The 21,984-nt window shown below is 41.4% G+C and overlaps 1 protein-coding gene and 1 long non-coding RNA gene across 12 annotated transcripts in view; one reads left to right on the top strand and one right to left on the bottom strand.

Annotated features, from left to right (window-relative positions):
- The window catches only part of LOC122912846, a 117,683-nt gene that overhangs the window by 17,623 nt on the left and 78,076 nt on the right, over positions 1-21,984 (top strand). For all 3 annotated transcript variants that reach the window (XR_006385681.1, XR_006385682.1, XR_006385680.1), the window contains one exon: positions 10,663-10,745. This is a non-coding gene — a long non-coding RNA (uncharacterized LOC122912846). The remainder of the gene's footprint in view (positions 1-10,662; positions 10,746-21,984) is intronic.
- The window catches only part of PHACTR1 (phosphatase and actin regulator 1), a 551,546-nt gene that overhangs the window by 462,867 nt on the left and 66,695 nt on the right, over positions 1-21,984 (bottom strand). The gene's annotated exons all lie outside the window — the stretch shown is intronic.

Here is a 21,984-nt window from a genome sequence, read left to right as displayed (position 1 = left end):
GAATTCTCATTCAAATTGCTAACTGCCATAGGGTAGTTGTGGGGGAAGCTTTGGGAAAATGATATTGATTGCATGGGAAATTCGGTGCCCCATTAAAGAAAACAGAAATGGGAGTATGTCTTGGAAAAGCTGATTTACACCATACATTTTCCTCTCGACTTTAGAGAATAGAATGTTACGGCTGAAACACCACTGGGTTGATAACGACAAATCTTGGATTCTGATGCAGCTTCTCCCACTAAATTAACTTTAAAAAGCCATTCCACCTATCTGGGTTTGGGTTCTTAATCAATATAATCAGCATTTGAGGCAGTAAGTGTCTTCCAGCCCAAAGGTTCATAAAAATTTTCTTCTCTGTGTGACTTTGCATTTCTTTTCAAATAATGAATAGCCCATTACATTTTCCTTAGGCTCGCCTGGTTTACAAGAGGGACGCAGAAAAAGAGGAGCTGTGACCCTGCCTGTCCCTTTCAGTTAACCCTTGTCCCCTGCCAAATGGCTTTCTTTAAAAAGTGCCAATCACAGAAAAAAATAACAAACCTGAATACAGGAAAAAATATATATACAGAGCTTTGGAGTCACAAGATTTTATAACCCAATAAAACCCTAGAACAGTACTGGTGGGAATGGTTGCCAACTGTCACACAAGGAAACACTTGACATATGTTCAATTTGAATTCTAAAACACTCCTGAAATACCGCCTTAATAATCTCCTATCAGAGCACTTGGGAAATAGAGCAGTGCAGGCTGAAGCACTGGCTGTGAATGATCCTTAATAATCATCTTCTCCTTTCTCTTTCTTTCTCCCTCTCTCTTTCTCGCTCTCTTTTTACCATGAGGCAAGAGTAGATAATGACCTGAGGGAGAAAAAAACAACTTCGAAGATAAAATGACAAATCTCATGAACTTCACTAGAAGCAAGAAAAATCTAAAATCTAAGCATGTTTTTGACGAGGAGGGAGCTTGCCAAAAATAGCAAACACGTAGGTGTAGTCAAGATAGAAAAGCTTCAGAATTCCTTTGATGATTGCTCCCTGAAAAAGCTTTTATTTAAGGAACAAATATAGTGGGGAAATCAAGCTCAAGAACGTTACAGTAGCTCTATGCAATGTCCTTAAATCCTAAATTCCATTTTAATGGTGCTTAAAAAGCCTCCCAGTTCAAAAGAATCCTAGCCTCATGCTATATTTCCAGGATTTTGAACAAAAAAATAGACGAACATGATCATAATAGACTAATTTCTAAGACATAAACACTGAAATTTGCACAATTACAGGTAGCTTTAAATAAATGGGCATGAATGTGGTGTCTGCAGCATCTGAATTTTTGAGTATTTGAATTTTCTCAGTAATAAAAATCACCCTGAAGATTTAGTTTCTTCAGGATGATGTCAGAACTCATTATTCCCTGATTTTTAATTGTAATCTGTAATGCAAATACTTGAATGTGTAAGCATATACATGAAAATACGAGCATTTAAATAAATGCCTGCACCTACTCACCTACTTTCATATACTTACTTACATACACACCTGTATATTAACATCCCTTTTGGGTCTCTGTTCAAATGTCATTATCAGGGAAGCCTTCCTTGCCCACCCTTTATAGTAACGTAGTGTCCATCTCCGCTCTGCCCCTTTCCCTTCCATCTGCCTTGCCTTTATTTTTCTTCACGACACTATCACCATCTGCAGATTATAAAACCCATGATGCATTTACTATCTACTTTTCTCACCATGGGGTAACTCCCAGGAAAGAAGCACTATTTTCTGTGTTGGCCATTGCTGTGCCTAGAGCAGAGGCTGGACACACAGGTGTTCAGCAAACATTCACTGAAAATGCAAACATGGTGGCTGCTTATTTGGGATGGGGCGCTGTGCAAGTTGTACTACGCACGGGAGCTCATGCCCTCATTTGATCTTCTGAATGAAGCCTTATGGCTCTGGCACATTTTCTCCTCTTCCAAAGACGAATCTTAGGAAGTCTTAGGGAGGTGAAGAAATTCTGCCAAGCAGGCGGCTTCCAGTCCTGCCTGCCAATGCATTCAGCCATTCTGCTCTGCTGGCCTGCTCGCTGAGCGAGCACCTGCTTTGCCAAAGGTCTGGTCCCTCACTTCTCCCCAAGGACACCCTATTCATACTTCACTGTAAAGCTTTGCTCGGGTCACTTCATTTGCGGAGGAAGTGAGATGAGTCACAAGTTCCTGGGGTCTTGTTCATTTCTGGCTATTGGAGTTGATCTGATTCCTTAAATCTATTCCTCCATCCCAAGCACAGAACATGAGAAGTACCTCAAACTGCCAGGAAAGAGGCTCAAAGCTGGCATGGCTTTAGTAACCATAGATGACGGGACTGAAGGATGAAATGCTCAGTTTCTCTCGAATGACTCATCTCACGCAGCCTCTAAAAAGGTCCATGCACCTCTTTTCTCCCTCACTGCAGAGGGAAGCAGTGGGTTGCTTTTCTCTTTTGCTGTAGAGGGTAGACTATTTTACTGCATATATTTGCTTATGTGTCTGTCCCGCCCATGCACCCCACTGTGAGTAGCCCCCAGTCAGTGCTGGCTGAATGACTACTGAAGAGGCTGTCTATTGTGTTTGCTGATTATCCACTCTCCCTTTAAGAAATAACAGCTCACTGATTTTAAAGAGAGGAATGTTCTTTCTCCAGGGGGAGCCAGTTTGGATAGAATGGTCCCTCAAGTTGCCCAGCCTTCCCTGGCCAAGGGTCAGGCAGATGACCAATGTGAGCCAATCAGGACTCTCTTTGGCAATTTGGACTTTGATCCAAATGGAGATCATAATTTAGCCTGATGTGGGGACCTGAGGAGATGGATTCCAGTCTTTATCAAAGCAAAGTTCATCATTTTTCTTGAGCTTTTTTGAACCATCCCAGACACATCCAATAATACCCTCCTTCTATTAAGTTGGCCGTGGCCAGTCTCTGCTCCTTCCTTCGGTGAACACACGCTGGGCATATGCTTTGTGGTCTTTCTCATTAAGTAAAACAGACGAGGATCACTGGTCTTATGGAGCTTACATTTTCTCAGGGGCACAGATGAGGAACGATATAAACTGGGACTGGGCAAGTAGTTTGTGATATAAAATGGAGGAGTTGGGGGGCTTCGCTGAGACGAAAGACCCTTGAGCAGGTACTTGAAAGAGGTAAGGTATCTGGGGGGCAGCTTCCAGGCACAGGAAACAGCAAAAAGACGGTGAGGCACAAGCCTAGCTAATGTGTTCCAAAAAAGAGGGGAGATCACTGTGGCTGGATGAGAGCGAGTGAGCAGGACAATTCTAGGGAACAAGGGGAGAGGTGACAGGATCCCTGACCATGAAGGCCCTGGCAGTTGTTGTAGGGATTTTGGCTTTTACTTCAAGTGAGACTGGGAACCCATAAGAGGTTTTGAGCAGATGAGTGATACGGCCTTTCATTTTTAGAAGACCACTTCGGCTTCTGTTTTGGGAATAGATTTCTTTAAAAAAAATTTTTTTTTAAATTTTTTTCCCTCAGCTGTCAGTGAGAATAGATTTCTAATGGAAAAAAGTAGAAATGTGGATTTATTTGAAGGCCACTGGAATGAACCAAGAGAGATACATGGCATGAACCAGAGCGGTACAAGTGGAAGTGCCAGGATGCGGTCAGGTGCTAGAATTTTTAAAAATATTTCCAGATGTACGTGGTCATAGAAAGAAAGAGTCAAAAAAACACTTGGGTGGCTGAGCCTCTTTAACATCTGACTCTTGATTTCGGCTCAGGTCGTGATCTCAGGGTCATGAGACTGAGCCCCTCGTTGGGCACTAGCTGAGCACGGAGACTGCTTAGATTCTCTCTTTCTGTCTCCCGTTGCCCTTCCTACCCCCTCCCCTGCCTCCCCAACCCCAATGCCCCACACCCATGTGCTTGTGCACGTTTTCTTTCTCTCTCAAAAGAAAAAAAAAAGAAAGAAAGAAAGAAAGGAAGGAAAAAAGGAACGACTTCAGGGTTTTAGACTAAGCAAACAGGAAGACAGTGGTAGCCATCGACCTCAACTAAAAGGGTGAGCATAGGGCACATTTTTTTTAAGATTTTATTTATTTATTTGACAGAAAGAAAGAGGTCACAAGTACGCAGAGAGGCAGGCAGAGAGAGAGGGAGAAGTAGGCTGTCCGCTGAGCAGAGAGCCCGATGCGGGACTCGATCCCAGGACCCTGAGATCATGACCTGAGCCGAAGGCAGAGGCTTAACCCACTGAGCCACCCAGGCGCCCCCGTAGGGCACATTTTCATGGCCACAGATGAGGAGTTCAGTTTTGGACATATGTTGGACATTCACGTACAAATGTCAAAGAGTAGTTAGTTAGATGACTACATGACTACAGAGTTTGAAAAGGTGTCTGGGCTCAGAACACACATTTGGAAGTTGTCTCTGTTTATGTGGTGTTTAGAATCAGGAGGCCAGAGGAGACAACCACGGGAGCTGGTGCAGATGGAGGAGAGGACCAAGGACCTAGCCCTGAGGCAGTCCAATGTTGAACGATCCGGGGCTTTGAAGGGAGACCAGGAGTAAATTATCAGTGACTCTGGAGGGAAAGTAGGAGAAAGGGCAGCCCAGAAGCCAGGTATGTCAGGCATGTGAGGGAAGTTTGCCAGTGGAAGTGGGGTGGGAGCTACCATCACCGAAGATGCTGATCTGTCTAGAAAGACAAGACTTGACCTTCAGATTTAACAGGATGGAAGGCATTAGTGGTCTCAGCAAAAGCAATAAAGGAAACAAGTAAGGAAAACATGCAAACCCAGGTAATTTAAGAGCAAAAGAGAACAGAGAAATTGGGGAGAGTGAATATTAGCAAAGAAGAACAAAGAAATGGTGGTTTTTCTCTTCCAAAGAACCTCAACATGTAAGGAGGAGATACAGCCCTTCAGCTGAGCGACTTCCTCGTTTCTTCTCCAAATACTCTTGCTTCTTCCCTTCCTGTTTTCCTTTCAAAGTTCAACTCGTATCCTCCCTCTTGTCCTCGAAGACGTACTTAAGCCTTTATGTTCTGTGGCGTCAGATCTGCACTTACTCAAATTCTGCCTCACCTGTACTCTACTTTTACATGTCTTATCTGTTTCTAAATTTATTAGCTGCTGGAAGGCGGAGACAATGTTTTAAATTTGTTTGGCCCTGTTATAAATGAACACTAGAATATGGTGCCCACGATGGGCACCCAACAAGGCCTTGGCCACTATTCTCTATAAGATTAATTTATGTTGTCTGGTAAGTAACTCCTCACTTTATTAATATTTTGATAGGTAAGAATAATAACAAATGTGAATGAATATTGGTAACTTATTCCACCTCAAAATCATAACAGTGTCTCAACATGAAATGCAACTTCATAGAAAATTAGAGCCTAATGTATCCTCAGAGTCCTGATGAAATTCTCTCATTTGTTGTAGTTACTTCCTCTCCATCACTCTATGAGGTCCTCATTAAAAATATGTGACTTTGGGGGTGCCTGGGTGGCTCAGTGGGTTAAGCCGCTGCCTTCGGCTCAGGTCATAATCTCAGAGTCCTGGGATCGAGTCCTGCATCGGGCTCTATGCTCAGCAGGGAGCCTGCTTCCCTCTCTCTCTCTCCGCCTGCCTCTCTGCCTACTTGTGATCTCTCTCTGTTAAATAAATAAATAAAATCTTAAAAAACAAAATATGTGACTTTGGGGGCAAGTGGGTGCTGCAGTTGGTTAAGCACCTGACTCTTGGTTTCACCTTGCATTATGATCACAGGGTCCTGACATGGAGCCCTGAATGGGGCTCTGTGCTTAACAGGGAATGTGTTTGATATTCTCTCTCTCTTCCCCTGCTCCTCTCACTTGCTCTCTCACTCCAAGATAAATAATATAAGTCATGGGGTGTCTGGGTGGCTCAGTTGCTTAAGCATCTGCTGCCGTTGGCTTGGGTCATGATTTTGGGGTCCTAGAACTGAGTTCTGCATCAGGCTCCCTACTCACTGGGGAGTCTGCTTCTCTCTCTCCCTCTGTTTCTGCCTCCTGCTCATGCTCTCCCTCTCTCTCTGTTGCTCTCAAATAAATAATCTTTTAAAAAAAATCTTTAAAAAATACATGACTTTGTACATCATTGCTAGGTCATTCAAAATCCTTAAAAATAACTCTCACGAGATAACATGCCTCTCTTGCCTGTGGTCTCTAGATTTTCTCTGCTGGAAAGAATAGACGAGGTTTCATTTCTGCAAAGCCCATATCTTGCTACCTGGTGCAATCTGAAAATATGGCGACTAGTTACACCAGCTGATATAACAGGGAACTTGGAGAGGGAGGCTGTGGCTTTGGCAGTGCTCATTTTCTCTCATTTAGTTTTCCTGAGTCTGCTGTTAATGGACCCAAGGGCCCTCTTGAATCCCCAGGCTCAGGCCAGGGCAGAGGTGGAAGCCACAGTTTCTACTGTTTGCTCCCTTACTCGTTCTGAGATGCTGAGATGCTGAATGCTGGCTTCTGTCTAGAAAGGTCGCTCTGGGTAGAGCAATGCACCTGGTAAAAACCCCAGTACTCTACAGGGTCAATGCCCGAGCCCTGTTCCTGCCAGAATCCTTTGCAGAGGAGATCTGTGACTTAGCATTTGATCTCAGCCTCGCAGGACATTGATTCTGAGCTGTATCTGCCAGCTTGTTGGAGGAGCCGGACTATAAATCAGAAACAAACGAAGCTCTTCCCTACAGCCCCCTTGGCCATTGTGTGAAGGCAGGGTGCAATAAACTCCCCCTATACATCTTCGACTGTTCCTTTCATCAGTGTTCTGGGAAACCACTGCACAGGACCAGAACTTTTCCAGTCTTGGCTGTGAATATGTGAGATTTGCCCCACGAAAGACCCTTCTGCCTTTCACATTCATGGGAAGATACTGGTCTCTTTTTTAAAGGAAGTGTTTTTCTATGGAGAAAGGTAACTGTGTCAACTTGAAGTCAACATTCGAAATTCTTATGCTTTATACCTGCTTTTAAATACTACTGAGGGGGCGCCTGGGTGGCTCAGTGGGTTAAAGCCTCTGACTTCGGCTCAGGTCGTGATCCCAGGGTCCTGGGATCGAGCCCCGCATCGGGCTCTCTGCTCAGCGGGGAGCCTGCTTCCCTTCCTCTCTCTCTGCCTGCCTCTCTGCCTGCTTGTGATCTCTGTCTGTCAAATAAATAAAATCTTTTTAAAAAAATATAAATAAATAAATACCTACTGAGTTCTAAACTACAGTAACAACAACAACAACAATAATAATAAAAGTTCGAATTTAAAAAGACAACATAATTAGTAGAAAGAAACTGAGGAGTGGTTCTGGCTTTGCCTCCAAGTTTACCATCAACCCTTAACTAAGCCTCAAGCTTTCTCCCTCACAGTTGTCTCAACTGTAAGATGAAAGGGTGATCGCCAAGCTCCGTCCTATTCAAATATTCTATGAGCGCTGTCCATTCAAATCATCTTTTTTTCAGTCAGTTGGAAAACAATTCCACTTTTCAACTGTTTCACTAAGTGAAATATTTTCCTTGGCAGAGTACATCACCCATGGCTTGACAGCTCATTCCCAACCTTTCTGAATTTAGATAAAACTTATAATTTTCCCTTAGTTAGAGAAGTCAGAGCTGATGTCTGCCCCACGCCCCCTTCTGTTTCCCAAAATTCACTACCAGAGGTGATTTAACTTGGTAGTTATAAAACATGTAATTTTATAGATGGAATATTTTTGTATACGGCCATAATTTTAAGTATCCATTTTTTTCTGACACTGAGGCTTGGCTAAGTGTTTTTAAAGGAGAGGAAAAAAACAAAATGACTACTTTTATCAAGATTGTTGACTGTGGGCATTGAAGGGCTTTGCTCTTGTCCTCTGGAAACAGCTGTCACTTTGAACTCAACTTCAGAATCGCAATTTCCAGATGGCTAGCTTCCTTGACACTTAAGTACTTCCAATAGTGTGCAAGGGAGACTGTCAGTTAATACCGATCCTGAGCAACCCCAAAGCACATATGTACAACCACTAACAACTGACACTTTCCAGAAACAGGCAATTTCATTTTTTCTCTTCTATTCTTACTTGAATACTGGTTTCTGAACCTTAGGTCCAATTATATAGCAAACATCACACTTTGGACTGTATTGATGCTTGTATCTGATGCTTTGAAATTGATTATCAACAAATTATCAGAATTTGTGGCAGGAATTATTTTTCTATTCTAAAGAATCTCTTGAAGAAGCTGTTCATTTATAACACTGGCATTGGTCTAACACACACACACACACACACACTCACTCACACACACGCTCACATGCGTACGAAAAAAATTAGAAGCTCCTGGTTTTGGATTACCATCGACTTTTAAGTAGCGTAAGAAAACCAGTCACAGGGGCGCCTGCCTGGGTGGCTCAGTTGGTTAAGCTGCTGCCTTTCGCTCAGGTCATGATCCCTGGGTCGTGAGATCGAGTCCTGCATCAGGCTCCTTGCTCAGTGGGGAGCCTGCTTCTCTCTCTGCCTCTGCCTGCTTGTGCTTTCTTTCTCTCTCTCTAATAAATAAATAAAATCTTTAAAAAAAAAAAAGAAAGAAAGAAAACCGGTCACATTCCTTTCTAATTGAACCTTGTGTTATATTTAAAACAATAAAGGGTGTGTAGTCAGACTATTATGACAAAGGTCTCATTTACTGGGGAAAAACAGACATTGTCTCTCATCACCATGTTGGTATTTTTTGAATACCCAAAGGCAGGGGAAAACTGCACTCAGAAGAAAAGTTTTTATTTTCCTCTGAGTAGTCATTTTAAAATTGCAAAACTACTACGCTGTTATTTGCAAGATGCCCTTCGAAGGATTATCTTGTCCAGAAGGAATTCTCTTCAGGGATGTCAGAGCAGACGTCAACAATTGGGTGAATGTAGTCAGTGAACTGTGCCTCATCAACTCACACAAAGCGGGCAACCCAGTAAATATTTATTAAATGAATGAATAAATAAGTAAAGCCATGGTGGATAATTAATGAATGAGTAATATAAATGAATATGATATAAATGATGTAATATGTATAATATAATAGAAATAAATGAATAAAACCATATGGGCAAAGGAAAAAGACTCAACGAAGCGTGTCAGAGGGCCTCTGGTACCTGGGACCTCAGGCCGGCTTTCAGCACCCAGACCCTAAGAAACTTCTAAATTAGTTTTATGATACCAGAGAGTTTTGACTCAAGCATTGTAAAAATACTGTTGCTTCCACCCAAGAGAAGAAACCTGAGCCTCCCTTCTGTTTTCCCACTGATCCCAGTGCCAAAGACCAGTCTGGCAGGTCTGCGGTGATTAGTCACCCCTGTGTCACTCCTGTGCATGGCTTTGAGACAGCCAGGAATAAGACGTACCAGCTGTCTGAGGTTTCCTTCCTGAGCAAAACAAGAAAGAACCATTCCTACCCTTACACGTTAACCTAACGGGTACGCTTTTATTAGCCTATGGAAACAGAGGAGGAGGGCGGACACAGGAGCCTCTTCTCTCTGACAGCAACATGTGCAATTACAGTGGGTAAAGCTCAGTGCTGGTCTACGTGTCAGCGCTAATGGAATGCGTTGTTCTCATGGCGATGTCCTGTATTTCTTCCTAGACTCTCAACTCCTAGAAGGAGTTTAATGTTTGCTTTCTCGTTCTCTCTACAGTATGTGTGCATGCCTTTACATCATCGTGTGTGTGTGTGTGTGTATCTAGGTATGTACCACCATGCATATGTGTGTGTGAGCGTGTAGACATCATCGTGTGTGTGTGTATGCATTCTAACACTATCTCCTATAAAGGCTATCAAGCAAATATGGGACTAACTGATCTCTTGTGTTGATCTTTTCTTTCTCTGAATTTCTAGAGCAATTACTGGTATAGCTGTTCTTTATTATTTCACTTATTATTTATTTTATTCATTTAACATGATATAATAGAAATATGCAGACTTAAATTCAGAAAACCTAAATTTGAATCTTGTATCTGGTTAAGAGAAAAGCCTAAGTAACCAGGTATAAGATTCAAAACCAGATACAAGATTCCACTGGCTCAATATTTTCCTTCGTGAAAATGAGACAATAATTTATAATATTTTTGTATGTGGCTGGAAAGGCATTTAAAGCCTCTTAACATGCAATAAATGCTCATTGCTATGACCATCGTGGCTTTTATGATTGCCTTTCTCCGTAATTTGATCAAAACCTCCTTGAGGCTGAAAAATGCTATTTCGGAATCTGCTGCAGATTTGCTTATCAAAGCAACAAGCACATGATGACACTCTATAAATATACTTTTATTACACTGAAAATTCCATGTGGTTTGGACTATAACCAAAGAAATTTAAAAGTAAATTTGAAGTAAAAGTTTCTCTCACCCGTACCAAGGCCATAGGCAAAACCCATTCACATTCCCTATTGTTTTGTTACCTAAACAGCCCCTCAGTTGTGTCCCATAAATTTGGGAGCACAAAGAGAGCAAAGAGTCTGTCTTTAAATAAGCACATTTAAGAAATTAATATTACTCAATTTAATTCTTATACTTTGAACCAACACTAACTTGGGGTAGGTCTGATTTTTGTGAGTATGAGGCACCTGACCTCCACACGGAGTATTCTGAGCTGCCTGCCTGGAGGCCCAACACAAGCGAATCTGTGCATTTGTTGCAGATCACCTGGGCAAGGGATGCAGGAAGAGGACAAGACAACACCCCTGAGACCAGGGCTCCTGACATGACACAGACAACACACAGGTAAAGCCCCAGACTGCTAACAGCCTTGGCTTTCCAATCAATGGCACAGCTGGAGATGCCCGTGAACTGAAGGTATTTCATCTGTCCTGCCTAACACACAGCTACACTCAGCACAGTGGGCCACAGCTCGTGAGGAACACCCAGAGCCGAGCATCATAAATATCTGAATCCAAAGATGATACAGGCTAAACACAAATATTTCTTTTTCTCCCCCTCCCTATCTCCCAGTTGAGTTTCCAGCTGGCTATGTATTTCAGGAAAGGAAAGGCACTCAGAGAATGCCTGTGTCTACTGGATAAGTCTTCTTTTGGATAGCTACACAGCCCCTCACTTCCTATCATCCAGATGCTCTCCAGAATACTGATCTTCTGTTACTCTGCCTGCCTAATTAATAGAAGGTCCTCTTTTTCAATTCGACTGCTGGCCACCATCCAGCCTCTTCTAACCTTCCTTAAAGGCCAAACACATCTTTCAGTTCTTTTAAGTTGTTACTGTTACCTTCCCTATAATTAGGCCTTATGCCGTCACAATCCAAGTTCATGAAAAGCAGAACACTAAAGACTGAGGTGGAAAAGATTCATGCTTTTCAGTCAGCATTTTTATGAAAACCTTAGCCATATCCTTAATATTACAAATCTATAGGCAGGGGCATCTGGGTGGCTCAATCGGTTAAGCATCTGACTCTAGATTTAGGCTCAGGTTGTGATCTCGGGGTTGTGAGATGGAGCCCTGTGGGCATGGAGCCTGCTTGAGATTTTCTCTCTCCGTCTTCTTCTGCCCCTCTCCCTAAGCTCCCTCTCTAAAAACAAAACAAAAAAGCCCACCAAATCTATAGGCAAATATGAAATAGTCTTAGAAACTGGATTGGAAACACAAGTTGATTATATTTGTCCTTGGGAATACAGTCATGTTATTGATGTGGGAAACAAAGGCAGAAGAAAAATTATTAAATTTCCTTACTAGTTAGAGTCCACTGACAAGTCCTTGAAACCAACAAAGTGACATTCCTCTAGGAACTCAGCTGCCTTGTTCTTAACACTTTGCTAAGGGCAAAAGGCAATGTTAGGATCCTATAAGTCTACATTAACATATAAAAATTCCTTTGAAAACTTCCTTTGTCTCTAACCCCCCAAGATACATGTTGGCAATCATCTCCCAAGCATATGCCCCACCAATATATATCTGAAGAGTCTCATGGCTAAGGTTCTAATAGACAGTAATAAATAACCTTTTCCTAACAATAGCTAGAATCCTCAAGGTCCTGGAAATCTTGCTTCCAAAATTCCTTAAAGACTTATACTCTCCCAAACCCCCCTCAACTTCAAAAGTATATAATGGGCCACTCCTCATGACCCCAGTGCAGCTCTTGCTGCCCACGGGTCCTGTCCCTATACTTTAATAAAATCACCTTTTTGCACCAAAGACATCTCAAGAATTATTTCTTGGCCATTGGCTTCAAACCCTAACATCTTTTCTACATCATTGTGCCCTGACGTTATACTGGAAGGCTCAGTCATGCTGCAGGCCATATCTAACATGCTCTCTGAAGAGAATGGAGCAGGCACATGCCTTGCAGGAGAAAGCTGTCCTAAGAAGTGCCTTGTGCAGGGCTCATGTTTGTGCCATTTTTAATATCCAGATCTGGGGTACATGGGTGGCTCAGTGGTTAAATGTATGACTTCAGCTCAGGTCATGATCCCAGGGTCCTGGGATCAAGTTCTGCATCGGGTTCCCTGCTTCGTGGGAAGCCTGCTTCTCCCTCTCCCATTCCCCCTCCTTGTGTTCCCTCTCTCTGTTATAAATAAAAAAATAAAATCTTTAAAATAAAAATCCAGATCTAATGAACTGGACCAAGAACTGGACCAACACTTTACTTGACCAGAATCCTATGAGAGGTCAACCCCAACAGAGTAAATATTCATTTGTTAGGACAAATGCATTCTTTCACTTGAGATTTTGGTAATGGGAGAAAAATACTGAGATTTACTGCTCAACCTGCTCCAGGAAGAAGTGGAGTTGGCCGGAAGTCATGAAAACTTGTTGCTGAAATGGTAATGAGATGGGAAGAACTGCGCGGGTCCTGGAGGGCCCACCATGAAGGGGTGTAGACAGTGATTGATTTTGGATTGCCATGAAGCGTCTATTTCCCAATAGCTATGCTTTTCATTAAAACAATCTCCCATCAACTGAGATTACCAAATTGAACTTTTCTGTTCCTTCCAAATGAAAAGCCTAGCTAACAGTGAACATGCCTGATGGTCAATTGTTCTTTTGAATAGGGAAATCCTAGAGCCCTTGTGGGCCTGTTTGGAAAGTATACAGCTTGCCAAACATTTGAAGACAGTAAACACTTGTTTATTAGAGTGATTGCTGCTTTGAAAATGGTTTCGTCACTAGAGGCTCATCTACTGGGTGGAATGAATGTTACTCGTGAAGGAACAATCATCAACTTTCTCAGCAACAGCAGGTGCACAAGGGGACTGGACCCTCTACCCTGAAGATATCATGGAACAAAGCATTCCAGTGAAGACAGGATCATCCTAGAGGCAGAATGTGGGAGACAAGGAGGGAAGACCCAGCACTACTAGTCTCCAAGTCCATGTAAAAAGCATAGGAGGGACTCCAAAATACTTGAGGAATTCATTAATTTGCACCCTTCAAGCTCTGCTGTCTCCTCCAGGGAAGTGACAAGGAATGGGGGGGCCTCTACATCGATGGCTCTAATGAAGAACTTCAGTTGTTCATGAATGGCTCCCAACAGTTTGCCTAAGAGTCACATGAGTGACAAACCGTGCTAAGTGTCCTTCTGTAGAGGAGGGGGAAGGAGATAAAGCCAAAATGTGTTTTTCCCCATCCTCTGCACAGTTCCTCTATCCTCCAAAACCATTTATCCCATAGGGCATGACGGGGATGAGGCAGGGTCAGTTTGCTCTGTAGTATTTTAGAGAACACCCCTTTAAGATTTGCAGATGTTTTGGTGATCACATTCCATAACTTTTGCTTCAAGGTGCTTAGATGACCTTAAGGCAGCTTGAATGAATATATGCAAACACCGGGAAGGCAGCCTAGAAAAGGACTTGCCTTGGGCATGCAGTTGTTGACTGGCTAATCCAAAGGAGGTCATTGGGCAGGCAAACAGAGGGGTGAGGGATGCACTCAAGGCTTTGATTCTTTGGGTCACAGGCAGTTTTTAGTGCTCTGTTCCTTTTGCAGGGATCTGGCAAAGATTTACTCTGTGATAAATGGTCATAATCCACTAAGTAAAACTGCCTCTGCATAATTCTGCTGTGTATGAAATGTAGAGAAGACAGGATTTACTATATAAACTCACGATGGCGGAACAGCAATTATCTGTTTCTATATATCAGACCCTGATGCTCATGTATAAAGTTGATTCTGGAATATGCTTGGATCTGTGCACACACCCACACAGAATGGAACGGCCTCTCTCTCTCTCTTCTCCTCCCCTCTCTCTCCCTCTCTCCCCACCCCACCCCCACTGGAATGTTTCCATTGCTCTCCTAGATACTGGACTCTTACTATGCATATAACTGTCAAAGATTGTAAACAACAACAATACAATACTACTAAAATACACTCAGATTCCTGAGACTCTAAATCCTTCTAAATGTCTTGGTTTTCGACCTCCAGTTCTTGGAGGTTCCCTGCCACAGGTTCTTGGTAAGTTTTTCTCTCCCTCCCTTCTCTCTGGGTTAGAGCAGGAAGGGAACGCAAGCTGATGTTCTCAATAATGCTCACATTGGGAAATGACCTGTACACAGCATTTCAAAGCTCAGTGAGCAACATTCAGGATAGCAGTATTACATAACTCTCCATGATATATTTCTATTCAAAATGCTCTATCTATATGAAAGGAACACTATATTTTTAAACTAAGCTATATATATATATATATATATATATATATATACACACACACATTATATATAGTAAACAAGTATATATAGTGTGTGTGTATATATATAGTGTGTGTATATATATAGTGTGTGTATATATAGCATATATATATACATATGTGCGTGTATATATATATATATATATATATACACACACTACTGCTGAGAAATGCTCTCACAGTGAAAATGCTACTTCCTAGTCCCCATCATGCAGTAAATTTGTGACTCCCATCACCAATTCCAATGTGGATTTGGGGGATGGCCCCCAGCAACAAGCAATGCTTGTATACCAAATGCTTGTCCTGCAATTCAAGGCAGTTTTGACACTACCTACCTGGAGATGGCATCAGATCTTGCAGGCTAAGGGCTCAATCCCTATAAGACTGCTCCCGGCCGCAACATTTCAGACCAATTGAAAGCCAGGTTATAAACCAGAGGTTCCCATGCCCCCTTCTTTGGGTTAGATTAATTTGTTAGAGTGGCTCACAGAACTCAGAGAAACATTTTTCCTGCCAGATTACCAGCTTACTATAAAAGGATAGGACAAAGATACAGCTGAACATTTGGACAGAAGATATGCATAAGGCAAGATATATGGGGAAGGGGCTTGGAGCTTTCCATGCCCTTCCCAGGCTCACTACTCTCCCCAAATTGCCACCTGTTCTACAAACTGGAAGCTCTTTGAACAAAGTCCTTTTAAGATTTTTTTAATTTGTTTATTTTTAAGATTTACTTACTTGAGAGCATGCATGAGGAAGGGGAGGAGCAGAGGGAGAGGGAGAGAAATACTTTAGGGGTTCAGCATGGAACCCCTCTTGGGGCTTCAGCATGGAACCCCTCTTGGGGCTTGATCCCATCACCCTGAGATCACAATCTGAGCCAAAACCAAGGTTGGCTGCTTAAGTGACTGCACCACCCAGGCACCCAGTTCTTTTGAGTTTTTATGGGGGCTTCATCATATAGGCATGACTGATTAAATCATCGGCCATTGATTGACTCAATCTCCAGCCTAGCTCCTCTCCCAGGAGTGGGAGGCAGGACTGAAGTCCAGCTCTGCATCACATGATTGGTTCTCCAGACAATCTCCATCCTTATGTTACCCAAGGGCTTTCCAAAGGTCACCTCATCAAAATAAGAAAAGACACCTTTACCACTCTCATTGCAAGAAATTCTAAGTGTTTTAGGAGCCATGAGCCAGGAACCATGGACTAAGATCAAATTATATCATGGAATATATTTTGGTCATCTGAATTTATGATCATCATAAATTTCGGTAATTTACATTTCTTGTAAATCACAATATTACATATAGCAAGGAAATCACCTTTACAAAAAAAAAAAAAAAGATCAAAAAGGTGTTGGGAGACTTAAAATTAGGGTTTGATTACTTGGACAATTATAGTAAATGGGGAAAACATGGGAAAATTGCAATGAAATTAATGAAGTAAGTGGAAATGGAACTCATGGGTAAAAAGTGTCTTTTATTTAAGATGAGGTCACCAGGAATAATTTCCTGAGGGAAACTACATGGAGCATCTCCCAGTGCATTTGCTTTAATTAACTGAAGTAAATATGACATTACAAAGAGGTTTAACTTAACTAGTGAGTCAGTTTGAGAGTCAGGATTTCTTTCTTTGGAAAACAAAATTACGGAGAAGAATCTTGCTTCCTTAGCTTCTTAATAACCCGAGTGTGCCATGTACAGATGCACAGGTTGTCAGCATGAGGGCAAGAACCAGGGGACAAGTCTAGCTGAGATGCTGTCTGCCCTCTGTGGGCTAAGCCAAGAATGCCAGTTTAGGGTTGGGTCTGCTGGGTGGGGCATCTTTTTTTAATTTGCACAGAGGAACAATATGGGTTAGTAGTGAACCTGCAATATTCTCCGTAGGACTATTGAGCTGGGTATTTACATGTTTTGTAATATAACATTTAATTTCAAGCCTTGGTGTTATTATAGAGACTACCCTTTGACAAAGTATAGGTTCAGAACAAAGTTTACTGTCTTCTAGGGGTTTCAAGCTGGTGTCCATGGTCATTGGGAAGTGGGTAGGGGAGTGCTTGAACACATTTTTAAGATTCTGCAAATTCTCTGCAGGAATTGATTTGATTTGGTGTTTTTATACAGATGACAATCTAAAAAATTAATATCTCTTTTGCAATAGTGACAAGCAATACCATTGCAGACTCTAAGATAGACTTACAAGTAAATTTATTTGCACCATGTAAATCCACAAAAGAAAAGAAAGCTTTACTGTGTTCGACCAGAAAATTATCTCCTGGTACTTGAAATATATAGACATGCTGAAATCAGAAAAAGCCCCATTGCTGTAAGGGTTGATACCATATTCACATTTTGAGTGGTAATTTAATTTCAGCCAAACAACATGTTTGGCCACATTAAATTAGTTTCGTTAATTTGATTTTAATTGATTTTGTAGCTTGTATTTGATTGTTAATTTGTTTTGATTTTATGGTTAGACAAGGGCTCTGAGTATTAAGGAGTTTATAACCAGGTTTGCAATTTCAGGGGCCCAGTAATATTTTTTTTTCTTTTAAAAGGGATCTGTATATTATTCAACCTAGAGAAACCACTTCTCCCTTCCATGCCACACCCATGCCTTTTGAGCTGCTGTGGAACCCCAGAGTTATTACAAGGAGTCATCCCCTCCGTGGGCATGGACCAGTTATTAACTATAGTCTGAATAAATCTCAGACAGATCCATGCTCTTATCCATCCGACATATGCAAATTGTGTTGAATAAAGTACAAAAAAATGTTTGTGTATTACTCAATTCTTCATCACTTCTGCCAGTCAATGGATATTAAACACGAATGCTGTGTGCACATCAACAATTTCTAAACTTAAACGTGAGTGTTTTTACTAAATCATGAATGAAAATGACCACTCTGGCAGCTAACTGGCTATTTTGTGGGAGATGGATGGATCATAACGTCTATGTATCAAAGATGATATTCTGTAACAAGCTGTGTCTTGCAAAGGACCCTATCTAGTTTTCTTCCTTTAGAAGAAAGAATCTAAGAATCTTCCCTATTACTCTACAGTCCAACGTCTTTTTTCCTCAACATGTGAGTGGGCAGGAAGAAGAAGGTAAAGACCAATTTGGTTATAGAACTAATATTTGAGGTTTCTTAGGTTCTTAAGTCAGGGAAGATGGTATGAATAACTCCTGAAAATAAAAATAAACCTTAAAAAATATGTCCATTTTTGTTTAAATAACTATTAAAGAGTCGAGCAAGATTTTACTCAGGAAATGTGAAACTCCAAATGTGAAAACGGAGTAATAGAATCAAGATAATATGCACAAGGTGCTTCTGATTTTCCCTAGAACCTAAGCCCCCATCTACCTGGTGACAACTGCTGTCTGATGCTTATCGAAGCACCATGGAGACCTCTGCAGGACAGATGTGCGCAGAGGGCCAAGACCGCCACACGTTAGCACCTGGTTACCATGGTCAGGCACCTGCTTTCCCAGAGGCTGCTGCCAGTACTGAGTCAAGCTTCCCAGAGTCAGCTTTTTCTGCAGAAGTAGAAAGATTGTTTTCTTATTCTGAACTAACTTAAATTTATAAATGGTAATGAGGAGTGTGTTAAGACAACAGAAGAAAGTCTCCCTTTTTTCCTTCAATCTATAATAAACAGAAAAAGGAAAATAAAGACAGTGTTGGCTATATAACCAATACTTTCTTCTGTTGACGTGGATATGTATAGTAAAAAGAAAAAAAGTAAACATTTATAGCCAAAAGATGTAGGAAAATAACCTCATGTTTGGTTAAAAGGGTGTATATGCATTTTTTTAAAAAAGCGTCCTTAGACAATGGTCTTTCTTAATTTAAAAACTTTCATTTCTTAAGATTTTATTTATTTATTTGAGAGAGAGAGAACACAAGCAGGGGGAGTGGCATAGGGAGAGGGAAAAGCAAGTTCCCCACCAAGCAGGGAGGCTGACATGGGGCTCGACCCTAGGACCTGGGATCATGACCTGAGCCGAAAGCAAATGCTTAACAGACTGGACCACCCAGCCACTCCAATTAAAAAAAAAAAAAAATTAGACATCATGGGGCTTCTGGGTGGCTCAGCCCATTGAGTGTCAGTCTCTTGAATTTGGCTCAGGTCCTAATCTCTGCATTGGGTTTCCTGCTCATCTTGGGGAGTCTGCTTCTCCCACTAACCCCCACCCCCCGCCCCACCTTGTGCACTTCTCTCTCTCTCAACTAAATAAAGTCTTTTAAAAAATTCTCAAACATCACTTGAATGTTCAGACCCAGGTGACATTTAAGACTGTTAAGAGCCATGAGAATAGGGACTAATACTACAACGTTCATCATCATCTTTCCATTTCTAAGCACAATGCCTGGCATAGAGGGAGCGCTCAATAAATAACTGTTGAATGAAGTAATTATTTTTAATTATTTAGTTTTCATTTTAGATTTTAACATAAATAATGACGGTTTCCTGTCCCAAGAATCTATGAGAATGGTTGAGAATCTCTTGTCTTCTATCAGATTTGGAGGTAGGCAAAGCCTGATGGTACAGTATACTCCAGTCAAAACTATTGGCAGGAGAGAATCTTGGACCCTCAGATCTTAAAATACCAAGTTTCTAAAAAATTTACTAGGGGAAGAGCAAAAGAAAACCACCTGCTCCTGGATTCCCATATGTACAAATTGCATTTCAAACCATTTTGCATCTCACACGAATTTGCATATTTTCTCCACCACAATGGATTTTTAAAAACCCACCATGTTAAATTTCATTTTAATTTGACATTTGATACTCGGAAATAAATGCAGTAACCCAGGATTAACCTTGACCACTATAATACAAATTAAAAAGGTGAGTGGTGCTCTGCAGTCACATTAGGCCCCATGATTAATGAGTTCAGTGAATAGAAATAGATTTATGTCCTCATATTGTATTTACTACATTACTGGTTAACTATGTGGCAACAGATGGCCAGACCCAACTTCCTCTAAATAAATGTCAAAAAAAAATTTAAGATATTTATTTTAACATTTAAAAAAAAATAGGAGATGTCATTTCATTAAGGGTGTTCTGGGGGAGCAGAACATTGATTTATCACAGGGCTACAAGTATTAGGAAGCAGGTTATCTGAAAAACTGAATAAGATGTGATACAGTGTGGGAGTCCTTGGGGAATTAATGTGTCATAAGGATGAACAGAGATGAGGTGGGTCCTGGAGAGAGAAAACTGTGAGTCCCTGAACCCTTCCCTTGCTCATCCTTTTAATAGGCTACTCTGGCAAGTAGGGCCTGGGGCGGCCCTCATAGGGTGCCCCTATCTCTTCAGCACCTCGCAAGTGGGGAGTCTCCTTGGAGAGATAATAGAAAGTCATGGGTCCTTCAGCTGCAGACACACTCTCAAAGCAGCTCAGGAACTTCTTCACAACATCTTCACTGGCATTATTGGAAAATGGTTTTACTTTTTGGGAGCTAAGCCAGCTCAGATGCCAAAGCCTGGACCTCTTTCTTCCTGCTTCTACTGAAAACGGACTATTGCCCGTAATATGTGAGTGTCTGCAGCTGTGGTACTGCATTGAAATATCCCACAGATACCTAGATGTGTAAAGATTCATTGGTTTGCATATATTCAAATCTGTGAAGAGTTGGGAAACTACAAACATGCCCCTAGGTCTGAAGGGGCTTACCTTCCAGTTGAGAAGATAAGAGCTGAGAGCACTTTGTAAATTCTAGGGGGTTATGCAAACATTAATCATGAATGTCATGGGCAAAGAGAGCTAATAATACCAAATACATATGTCAGTATGAAATACAGAGTTCCCATGCAAAAAACACGTATCTGTTTCATCTAGAAGAGACATGATTGCTATATATTTTATTTATTTATTTTGGAGAAAGAGAACGAGAGAGCGAGTATGAGCAAGCACAGGGAGGGGTGGAGGGAGGGGGAGGCAGATTATCCCAAGTAGACTCCCGGGGCTGAGCATGAGCCCAATCTGACACTCAATCTCACCACCCTGAGATCATAACCTGAGCCAAAATCAAGAGTCGGACGATTAACTGACTGAGCCACCCAGGCCCATTGCCACATATTTTACGTTTTTATGAACTCTCTCATCTTTCAGTTGAGAACCTTTCTTTTTACCCACCACTGCCTTCTCTTCCTTTACATCTGTATCTACACTCTTTAACTACCCAGAGTGAAAACTGTAAACAAAAATTCTAAGAGAAAAAAATGGTTTTTGTGTTTAGAATGCATTTCCTGGGCAGTCAAACTGATTACTTAATCAATGAACCAATCAATCAATCATTCCATCGACCAACCAACCAACACAAAATGGGTGACAAGTAGGCAGGAGCCTAGAAATGTAAAAAAGGAAAGAGGACCTCACCAGATAAAAAAGAGATATCTGACTCTTGGAATGCGACAAAATTGGATGTTTTAGTTAAAGTTTGGTATTTTTAAGCATTATGAGAGAAGTAAATATTCTGGCAAAGCAAAATGTCCATGTGGTTGAAAAAAAATTTTTTTTAAATATCACGTTGATGCCTGAAGCAAATAGTCACAGCTCAGATATTATGAGATCTGTGAAATCTGAGGTTTAATATTAGAATCGAGACATGACTTGAACTGACAGCCTTCATTCTGGTTCTGCTGTATGTGCTTCTTAAGACTAGTTTGAAATGTGGTGGGGTTTTTTTAGTATCTAATTTTAAACAAGGTAATAGAATTAATAATATTGCATGTCCTATCCCTCTAAGGAGGTGACAAATTGTGTAAGTCTGTAAAATACACTAGTGAATCAGGTGAGGCTAGATGGTACAAATTCTAGTACTGGACAAAATCTAGTAATTGGATATTTCCCAACTGGACAGTTGGGAAGAATAGAACCACTTGTCATGGCTCTCGGAAAAGACTGAGCTGGTATAAAACACAGGCATCCCCCTGCACACGTTAAGGGTCAACTCCTGAACGTGTAACTTGATTTCTTGCACACTGTTGAGAAATCTCGGCATGAATTGGAATTTGGCTGAGATAACCCGTCTTTGTATTTGGAGATCTAAACATCTTCTTGTATCTGTCCCCAATTTTACTTCAGGAAAATGCACACAGAAACCACAGAAATCACGGCCCACTAATGACTCCTTTCAAACCTCTATTAAAGGGAGGCATCTGCCGTGTGTTCCATCAGTTCGCCAGACTGCTTTATTCGTTTCATTATTCTGAAGGGCATATTTTCTGATTTAAAGGTCTCCTTCTTATCACATCCATATTGCATCTTTATATAAGTGTCTGGAAATCCTACTGGATTTGGTACAAG

This window comes from Neovison vison, chromosome 1 (genome assembly GCF_020171115.1).
Source record: "Neovison vison isolate M4711 chromosome 1, ASM_NN_V1, whole genome shotgun sequence".
NCBI lineage: Eukaryota > Metazoa > Chordata > Mammalia > Carnivora > Mustelidae > Neogale > Neogale vison.
The sequence above is the reverse complement of the archived record's forward strand: the minus strand, read 5'-3'. Positions and strand labels throughout refer to the sequence as shown.